The following is a 10,517-nucleotide window of genomic DNA, read 5'->3' as shown; positions in this document are numbered from 1 at the left end:
ATTATTACAAATTCACTCTCACAAGTAAAATTGTAAAGCTCTAAATGAGCATAACAAACCTCACAATAGAAAATCAGAATAACACACTTGCAGCTACTCTACGCAGCTCGATCACCTTCCTGATTCTCTTGACCTGTAGTAGTACCCGCTACACAATTTGAATAGTGTACCGGGATTGCAACAACACCAAACCCGGTAAGCTTTTGACAGCTAGTATGAGTAAACAAGAATGAACTGTTGATTTATTAAAATACATTTCCTTTAACTCAAGTATAGAAATGTAGAAACATCACAATCACAACGACCACCACAAAACCACTTCACTTTCTCACTCTCATATATATATATATATACTTATGAGTCACTCCCCGTTACCCTCATAAGATCACTCAACATTTGGCAGACAGACTAGAGCTCTAACTGATCGTTTCCACCTACCCGGCGCGAGGGCGTGGTTCACGATTTAATGCTATTAGTTTTCACCTACCCGGTACAAGGGCGTGGTTCACTAATAGATGCCATGGTCACCCCCGTGACCTATTGATCTCCACAGATCAATATATCTCAACAAATCAACAATTTATTGTTTCTCAACAATAAATTTAATACCTCTCACAATATTGTTGCTTTTCAACAATAAACTCAACACAACCATAACAGTACATAATATCTCACAATTTCAACAATACATATTATTTCACATAAATAATATATATATAGATAGACATTCACACAGGAATGCCCATTAATACCAACTATAGTTCACAATGACGACAAAAAATAAATTAATTAAAAGTACTCGGTTCGTAATATGAACCACGTGAGGTTTACTCACCTCGATAATCCCGCTGCGTCTTCAATTCCGCTCAAAATACGATCCACAATCGTCCACTAACTCAAACCGTCAATCACCTAGTCAGATACGATCTTAACTTAGCAATCATTCATAAACCACACATATACGGAAATCCAACGGTCGGATTCTAATTTAATGATGATCCAACGGCCAGATCGAATTTATATGATGATCCAACGGTCGGATCCTCACGGATCGCCCTTAGGATCATCCTCCAAAATTATCACGAAGATCCAACGGTCAGATCTTCTTGAATCACTCTAACAAACATCTCCTCAAAATTATACGAAAATCCGACCGTCAGATTCTCACGAATCGCCTTCCGAATCACTATTTCACAATTATACGAAGATCCAATGGTGGGATCTTCGCCCGTGACCACACAAAGTCATCGGGACAGTCATACGATCAACATATTCAAATTTGAAGTAAATCTGACGGTCGGATCTTAGCGGATCGTAAACCGAAGATAAAACGTAAAAATGTTAAATAGTAACGTCAAAACATAAATCCACTATTTATCAACGTTTTCTAAAATGACCTTGTAATATATCAAAACGCTCGTAAGGATGCGTAGATCATCACCTAGATAATAAAAACTCGAAATATGGTCGAATACGCCGCCACAAGCGGCGGTCAGTGGGTGGTCAACGCGGCGGTCAACGCCGGTCAACCACCTCCGATGCAAAAGTTGTCAACTACAAACTTGTTCAAAATGACGAGTTGATCCACTTTCATAACTAGCATGAAGTCTTAAAACGAAAGGAAGTGGTCGGAAATTACCTAGAACAGTCGAGGTGACTGGAAAATTTCCAGAATCCGGCGAGAAACTGCAGAAAACGGCGAGCTCCAATTCGACGTACAAACGTCAATTTAAGGCTTCGATTCCTTCTGAAGAGTTGTTAAGAAACTCAAGAAGAACTCACTGGTTCAAGAATCACAGAAAAATATGGTCTGTAGCTCGAGATATACCGATCGAAAGCTTCGGTGGTCGGAAAAATTCCAGAATTTTGCAGAATCCGGCAAGGCTCGATTTCGACGTCAAAACTTCAATTTAAGGCTTCGATTCCTTCTGAAGAGTTGTTAAGAAACTCAAGAAGAACTCACTGGTTCAAGAATCACTCAAAACGACGTCCTGTAGCTCAAGATATTTGGATCGATAGTTCCGGTCTCGTTCTTGGTCGGGGTTGACTTGCAGCCACTGCTACGGGCCACGAAGCCGTGTAAGGCTGCTTCTGGGAGCTTCAGGAAGTTGAGGCAAGCACGAGGATGAAGTTTGGCAAGGATCGGTGGCCGGTAGCGTGAGATATCTCGATTTGGAACCAAAACGCGCTCAAACCGGCCTCGTGCTCCACCGCCGTGTACGGCTCAAGAGACAGCGAAAGGCTACCACTGGCAGCTGCGCAAGGAGGAGGAGAAGGCGTGGGACGTGGTCTGGGGTCGATCGATGGCTTGTGGAGAGAGAACAAGCTTGAAGAAAAATCTGGTATTGTTTCGGCAGAAAGAGAGAACGAGAGAAAAATGAATTTTTTTCTTCTTCCTCCAAAGCCGGTATACCACCAATCCTATACAATTGTATAATAAAAAGCAAACTAGTGTCGCACCACTTTACTTAATGCTTGAAACACATAGCACGCCTCCATTTTTTTTTAACAAAGTGATTTCCACTACTTTGTGTTAAAACCAGAAATATAGGATTTGATTATTAATGTAGGGGAAATTTGATTAATCCTTGCTACAACAATAACAATTGAGATTTGACGTAAAATTAATCTCCACCAAATCGAAATGAATACTTCATTGAATAAAACTGCCGCCAAGTATTGCTCGATTGAAAATCGAGGTTATTACAAAAAGAACTCAACTTTTATTAATAAGCCAAACAGATCGAATTACATCATCGTTTCTTTAACCAAAGGAAATCTAATCCAATAAACTAGTTAATGCAAAACAATGGTAGTCATCTAACTCCTTTCGGTAATTCTAATGTAAATGTGACCAGGTGAGTAGAGAGATGTCGGTGGAGTGAGGCTCACTTAAGTACCACTTATCTGAAAACCTTCCTAGACATCATACTCATATTGAGTACGCCTACTTTGAAGAAAGACTAATAGCATTGGCATCTACTACAAAAATAATATGGCAATTGCCTACATCTCTTGGAAATAAAAAGACTTAATCAAAATCGCCAGTTTCTGGGTCTTGATCCTTGTAGTCTTCCACCCTTAGATCGAGATCTCCATCTTGATCTTCTTGTTCCATGTAATTTGCCTCCCTTGCTTCACGATACATCTTGTATGCGTTTGCAACGTTCTGGGATGCAGTACACTTCTTTGCCCAATGTCCACTTGATCCACATCTGAGACAAGCATCATTATGGTCAGGTTCCCTTGATCTAGGCGCTCTGGGAGCGTTTTGTAGACGGTTATTGCCTTTGGTGGCGTTACCACCATAACCGGAGACTTGGCCTCTCTCTCACTTCACACGTTTACCTCCACGGTTCCGTGCACGCCTATCTTGGCGATTTCCTTCCTCTTTAGGGCGAGAATATGGACCAGAACATCCAGAATTATCCCTACTCTTAGGGTTTCTCTCCTTGCGTCCTCCCTTGGAGGCGCGACTATAATTAGACTCCTGATTTGACTTGGTTCCCACGGGTCTGGAGTTATAGTTCTTCACAAGTATGTTGTCGTGCTTTTCAGCTACGTTCAAGGCACCAATTAGCTCATGAAATCTTGTGATGCGTCTAGCATTGACATCAATCCGATAGTTTTTGGCTATCATCAATGCAGAGACGGGGAAGGTGGAGAGAGTCTTCTCGATCAACATCGTATCAGTGATGTTCTGTCCACAGAATTCCATCATAGACTTGAAATCACAGAAGCGGAGGCTATGCCATCTTACTTCTAAGTCTGGAAGCAGGGAATCACGGACGTTGCCAAAACGATGCTCGAGTTCTACCCATAGTCTTCTTAGGTCTTCCTCATTGAGGTACTCATTTTGGAGCGCGTCATTCATGTGCCTTGTCATGAGAATGATGGCTTTAGCTTCATTCGCCTCTCTCGTAGCTCTATTTGCTTCAAAAGCAGCAGCTTGTTGAGGAGTACGCACGTCCTGACTTGGCTCTTGGATCGTACTCAGGATCCCATCAACCTTAAGATGCTAGCGCACATCATGGACCCATTTGTGGTATCCAGCGCCTATTATCTCTAGTGGAGCGAAGCTCAACTTGTTCAGGTTACTCATCCTGAAAAAAAACAACAAGAAAATAGGGTTAGTTTCGGAGCGAAGAAGGCTACCATGAAAAACTATAAAATTTCTGAGCGTAGTCGCTTCCAAGAAATTAGGGATTTTCTGAGTGTAGTCGCTTCCAAGAAAATCCAATTCCAAAAGGGGTTTTGGATTAGGTCGAAACGACGATGTATGTGGTCGATTGTTTTCTTCTCAACAAACTCTAAGTTTGGAGGACTCTACAAGCTCCAAGCTTGGAGTGAGCACGAACCCCCACAGTTCGGCTTTTGGTCTCCCCTATGAAGAAGAAAGGGGGGTAGAAGAAGGGATGTTGGAAGTCCCCGAGAAAAGAAGAAGAAATTGAAAAACTTCAAAAAACAGGAACTTTTAGAAAAGATTTACCTTGAAAAGCAGTCGGAAATACTTGACCGGAAAAGTTACTGTAGATGGCCGGAAAAAGTGGCCGGAAAAGGTTGACCGAAGGTGCTGACGTGGCGGCTGGTTGCTGACGTGGCACCCTGACGCTGACGTGGGCTGCTGACTGGATGCTGACGTGGATGGGGTCTGATGTCAGTGGGCTTTGGGCTTGGTTCTTTGCTTTTGGGCCGAGGTCAGCTTCTTTGCTTCTGGGCCTAGGGCTGCTGACTGGGCCTGTGGTTGACTGCTGGGCTTGGTTGACTGAGGTAGGCAACGGTTCGGTGGTGCAGTCTCTTCAGGCGGCCGGTTCGGGTGGTTCTAGGCCCGTTCCAGTGATGAGGTTTCTGGTTCCCGGAATCTGGGAACGAGATGCAGCTTGGGTCAAAAGGTGGTCTTGAGGGGTGGACGAGAAGATGGCAAACCAGGCTGGAGTCTTCGGATTCTTCTAAGGAGGCCGGTTTGGACACTTCCGGTTGATTCCGGCAGGTTCTGGGGGCGGGGCCGCCGGTTCTAGATTCCTGGAGTTGAGATCTTCAAAGTGGGCGGCGGTGGTTTCTGGGATTTGAAGGCTACGAATTTAGGGTTTCAGGGTTAGGGCTTCGTGCTGATAACGTGTTGTAGAGAAACTGAAATTGAGAGAAATTTGCTGTGTGTTCTCATTGATAACAGGGGCCTCTTTATATAGAGGATTACAATGCATAGAGTCTGAATCATACAAGGAAAGATAATCTCTAGATTCTTCTAATTAAACCCTATTACCACTAGGTCAAGTAACCTAGAGTTTGGGCCAAACACAAATTAGGGTTTACTTGAACAAATGTTTAATTATTTTCTCTTTTTTCTGCACCTCATGATTAATTATTTAATAGTTTTTTAGATTTTTTTTACTGCTAGCTCTTTTTTTTTTTTGTAAATATAACGAATAGACTGGGATTTAGGTCATAAAATGATTTCTTTTGTTATCGCTCACCAATATGCGTTCAACATATATGATGATAGGAATTTTTATGTCACATGATCTTGATTATAGTTTTAATTCTTATTAAATATATATAAATGCTTTAATTTTTTTTTTTTTTATAAAGAATATCATGTCGATATATTAATGAATCTCAGGCCAGAAAGGACCATTACATATCCTCCCTCTACTGACTCTGGGTAGACAAAGAGTTTGTGGTAGTAGCATAGTGATACATAGATTAGGTCCAATCATTTGACGGTTCCCACGCTCATAAAGAGAGCCTATAAACTATTAACTACTACATAGTAAATAGGCCGAGTAAACTAGACAAGGAACTTTACTGTAAATAGACAAACTAAAAACATAGGGATGGGCTTAGAGCAAAACCCTAGCCCACCATAGAAGTCCAAAGGCAGCCCAAATAGGATTGATCCACAAGGCCCAACAAGAGGACGCGACCCAAGCCCAAAGTTCACCTCAGCCTCCCAGGCTGCACACAGCACCGAAGTAGCTTCGCCGGATCCCACCACCTCAAACCTCGACGCCGGATTCCACCGCTGCATCCCACCGCCTCACCCCGCAACGTCGTATCCCACAGCTGCAAACCCAACAACAAACCGCGACTCCACATCCCCCGCCACCACCCTGCTGCAAGTCACGCCTCCACGGTCCAAAACGCAGTGCCGAAGCCACGACCCCGATTTGGTGCAGATCCACCGTCCAGCCCCGCCATCGTCGATGACCTGCCATGTACAGATGCTCACCGCGTCCAAGCCGTCATCTGGTACTCGCCGTCAACATCATCAGTCAAAACCTTGAGCTAACTCCCCCTCAAAGCTCCGGATCATTTAAATCCCATCCGGCAGCAAAGCCATGCGGCTTCGGCGAAGCCAAAGGCCAGGCCAAGGCCGCCGCCGGACAAGAAAATTCTCAAGGTCTTGAAGCCTCCTTAGGGTTTTCTCAGAGAGAGATGGCCTCAGCCTATTCCTATTCTCAAGGTCTTCTTATATAAATGCGTTAATGAGTATGTAGTGAAATTGAAAAATGAAAATAGATAAGGAAAATAATAAAGAATGTAATATAATATTATTGAATTGGAAAGTCTAGAGAAATTAAATATAATATTTTTTTGGTATAATTATTATCCTTAATAGTCATTTTATAAGAGGTTATATATGTCATTTAATAATTCATAATAAAGTGAGGTCAACTGAGCAGATTTGGAGGTCCCAATAGAAACACTCGTAAAAATTACACCCTGTATGAACTAGTTCCTGACCATCAGGAACGAAGCCACATAGGGGCATGGTGGGTCCCGTGCCCCAGTAAGATTTTGTATATATATTACATGGTTTCATTATTGTTACTGAGTGGTGCCTTGTTGTAGTGGTAGAGGCATATATGTTCTGCTAGGTTGGTCCTTGGTTCGAATGTCGCAGCAATATGATAAATTTTTTATTCCTTTTTGTTTTTTTAACATTGAGACTTATTATTTCTTCTCAGCAATGAGCTAATATTTTACTTATTTCTTTCTTTTTCTAACATTAATAGTATTATTTCTTAGCAAAAAAAAAAACATAAAAATAATCTTTCAATAACCTTATTCTAATTTTTATTTATATTTTTATTTTGATATATTTTAAGTTTCAATTTTTTGTGAAGATTTGGAACAACTTTGTGCTCGGTTTCGGTGGGGATCTACAATGGATAAAAGAAAGATTCATTGGAAAACATGGAATGCTTTGTGTAATCCGAAAGAAGAAAGGGGACTAGCGTTTCGCAGTTTGGCTAGCTTTAATTCGGCGATGCTTGCTAAACAAGCTTGGAGGGTAATTTCTAACCCTACTTCTCTAGTTGCTAGAATTTTTAAGGCAAAATATTACCCTACAAGCTCATTTTGGTTGGCAGACAATCATTCTTTTCCTTCATATTCTTGGAGGAGTATTTTCTCTACTAGGGATCTATTGAAGCAAAGCACATATTGGCAGATTGGTTCTGGGACAGAGGTCAATATTTGGAATGATAATTTGGTTGCCAAGCTTGCCTAGTGGTAGGCCTCATGAGACTGCAGCAGGTCTTGCTGAAGTGTCTCAGGTTTCTGATTTGCGTACTACTAATGGTGATTGGAATTATAATATGATTGTTAGATTGTTTTCTTCAGAAGAAGTGGAGGCCATTTTAAGTGTGCCTCTAAGTTTGAGAAGCGTGGATGATAGACTGGTCTGGAAATTGGAAAGAGATGGAAAATATTCAGTTAAAACGGCTTACAGGTTCTCCTTCTCTCATTCTCCTTCTTGTGTACCTTTTCAGCTATCAGTTAACACTGATTTTTGGAAAAATTGTGGAAAGTGAAGATTCCTAATTCGGCGAAGATTTACATGTGGAAAGTGTGCCATAACATTCTCCCATCCATGGAAAGACTCATTTCTAAAAGGGTGGTGTTGGAGTCACAAGTATGTGTTTTGTGTGATAGTGCAGTTGAGACTACACTACATATTACTCGTGATTGCTCTTTTACAAGGCAGGCTCTCCAAAGTAAAGGAGTGTTGGCCCAAGTATGTTTAAGTTCTTATGCAATATCTTGTGATTTGTTGCATTGGTTAAGTTTATGTGTCCATGACCTTTCGTTACTGCATTTGGGGGAATTTATCTATCTATTGTGGGGAATTTGGAAGGAGAGAAATAGCAGAGTTTGGGACAATAAAGGTGCCATGCTATTGATGTGCTTCTTAAGTCTACTGCAAGATTGCATGAGTTTCAATTTCATAATACCAGACCGATTACTCAAGCGAGTGGTCGTTCTAGAATTGCTCGATGGAAAGCTCCCTCATCTGGCTTGTTGAAAATAAATGTGGATGGTTCTTTTCACCATGTCTCACGAATGGGAAGTGCTGGGTTTGTGGTTCGTGATGAATATGGCAGTATGGTTGCTGGTGGTGGGCGTCCTTTGTCTGGATTAATTTTGCCAGAACATGCAGAGGTTTTGGCATGTAAGATGGCAATTGAGTTTGCTTTAGATCAGAATTTGTTACCTGCTGTAATAGAGACTGATTCTGAGATGGTGCAACGACACCTATGTAACTCCGAAGGGCCTAATACTTCCTTGCTGGGCCGTATCTATGAGGATCTGAACTCCATATTGGCTTCAAATCCCAATTTGCAGATTACTCACACTAGAAGAGATGCCAACAAGGTTGCACACCTAATGGCTGCGCATGCTAGTTCTCTAGTACATGAATGTTTTTATTTTTCTCCTCTTTCCTTCTTATTAGCTGTTATTGCAGCTGACGTTATCATATGTAATTTTCCAAATTCTCAATAAAGTTTCAATTTTTTTTTTTTAACTTTTGAGTGCCCAAGTTGAGAACAATTTCTGGCTCCGCCACTGCTGACCATAATAGAAATTGCATCAATTTAAATGAAACAGTAGCTGATTGCATTGTTAATGGTAGTTAGAAATTTAGAATAGAACCAAGTTGTTAAGTATTTTAGACCAAGTTGTTGTTAATCAGATTACTGGAATTCCTATTCCTTTTACTGAACAAGAAGATGTGTTTGTTTGGGGACCTTCTCCAAATGACAATTTCACTATTAAGTCTGCAACTTGGTTGCAACTTAATTATATGGAAATACATAACCAAATTACTCTCATGAATAAGCTTTGGAAACTTAATATTGCACCAAAAATTAAGATTTTTGGCTAGCTATTACTTAGACGCAGCAAGAGACAAACTGTCCAGATTTGGCTTAATTGATGATAATTCTTGCCCACTGTGTGATAATGACAATGAAACCACTGATCATTTATTCGGTAATTGTGACTTCACTAAGGAAGTCTGAAGATTAGCACGGATTGTTACCCTAATAGATTGGGAAGAGGGCTACTTAAAGGTTTTTCAGAAAATGTTTATAACCCAGCCTTATGATAGCAATAAGTTTGCTACTCTGTTGATTCTTTGTTGGCAGATTTGGAAATCAAGGAATGATACTGTGTTTAGGGGAGCCATTAGCTTTCCAAGTGCAGTTGTGGCAACCTCAGTTGCTGTTCTAAATGATGCTACAACAAATTCACGTCTGGATGGTGGGGAGACTAAACAAAACCATTCAGCCACCATAAAGTGGCAATCCCCACCTACAGACTCTGTCAAAATAAACTTTGATGGTTCTGCACATAAGGACTCTTCTGTAAGAGGCTTCATCATTCATGTAGTAGGCCTCTCGATGCAACTGCAAAGGGCTTTGGAATGCAACAGTTCCAGTAGCATAAGCAACAACTTTATGAAACGGTCTATTAAGTTTAGCATTACCTAAGCAGAGGGTGATTCAAAACTGGCTATCGATGCAGTCAAAGGCATTATAAACCCACCATGGATAATTTTGAAGATTATACAAGATATTCAGAAGATAGCTACAATGTTCTCATCTATTTCATTTAGACGTGTTTATAGGGAAGCTAGTTTTGTGGCCGATACCATTGCTAATCTAGGACATACGTCTTGTAGTGCTATTTATTGAATAAGCTCAGTTCCAAGAAATGTTTCTGATGCTTTGTTATTTGACGTTAAAAACACTAGTTGCGCGCCCTTGGGGCTTCCATATTGTAAATTTGTAATAATGGTTTTTTCACATTAAAAAAAAAAAAAAACTTTCTATTAAAATTGTAAAGTAAAGCTCATTACCATTTGGTCTAGCGGCATATTCACCATTTCAAAAGTGGAAGTTTGTGAGTTCGACTCACAAAAGATTAGATATAACATTTGAGTTGTTTATCTGATTAAAAAAAATAAATTGTGTGAAGTCTTGCTTTTTAATAATAAAAAAAGAGAAAAATTCAGTCACCGTCCCCAAACTATGCTGCCAAGGCCAATTTGATACCCTAACTCTCAAAAGTATCAATGTAATACCCAAAGACATATTTTGACATCACGTCTTCCGTCCAAAATTTGTGACGGTTCCGTTAAAATGCAGACGTGGCAAACACGTGAAGACAAAAAAAAAGTTAAATGACCAACTTACCCTTTTGTTTTTGTTAATTCATTTTTTTTTTCTTTT

This window comes from Rosa rugosa, chromosome 6, assembly GCF_958449725.1.
Source record: "Rosa rugosa chromosome 6, drRosRugo1.1, whole genome shotgun sequence".
Taxonomy (NCBI): Eukaryota; Viridiplantae; Streptophyta; class Magnoliopsida; order Rosales; family Rosaceae; genus Rosa; species Rosa rugosa.
The sequence above is the reverse complement of the archived record's forward strand: the minus strand, read 5'-3'. Positions refer to the sequence as shown.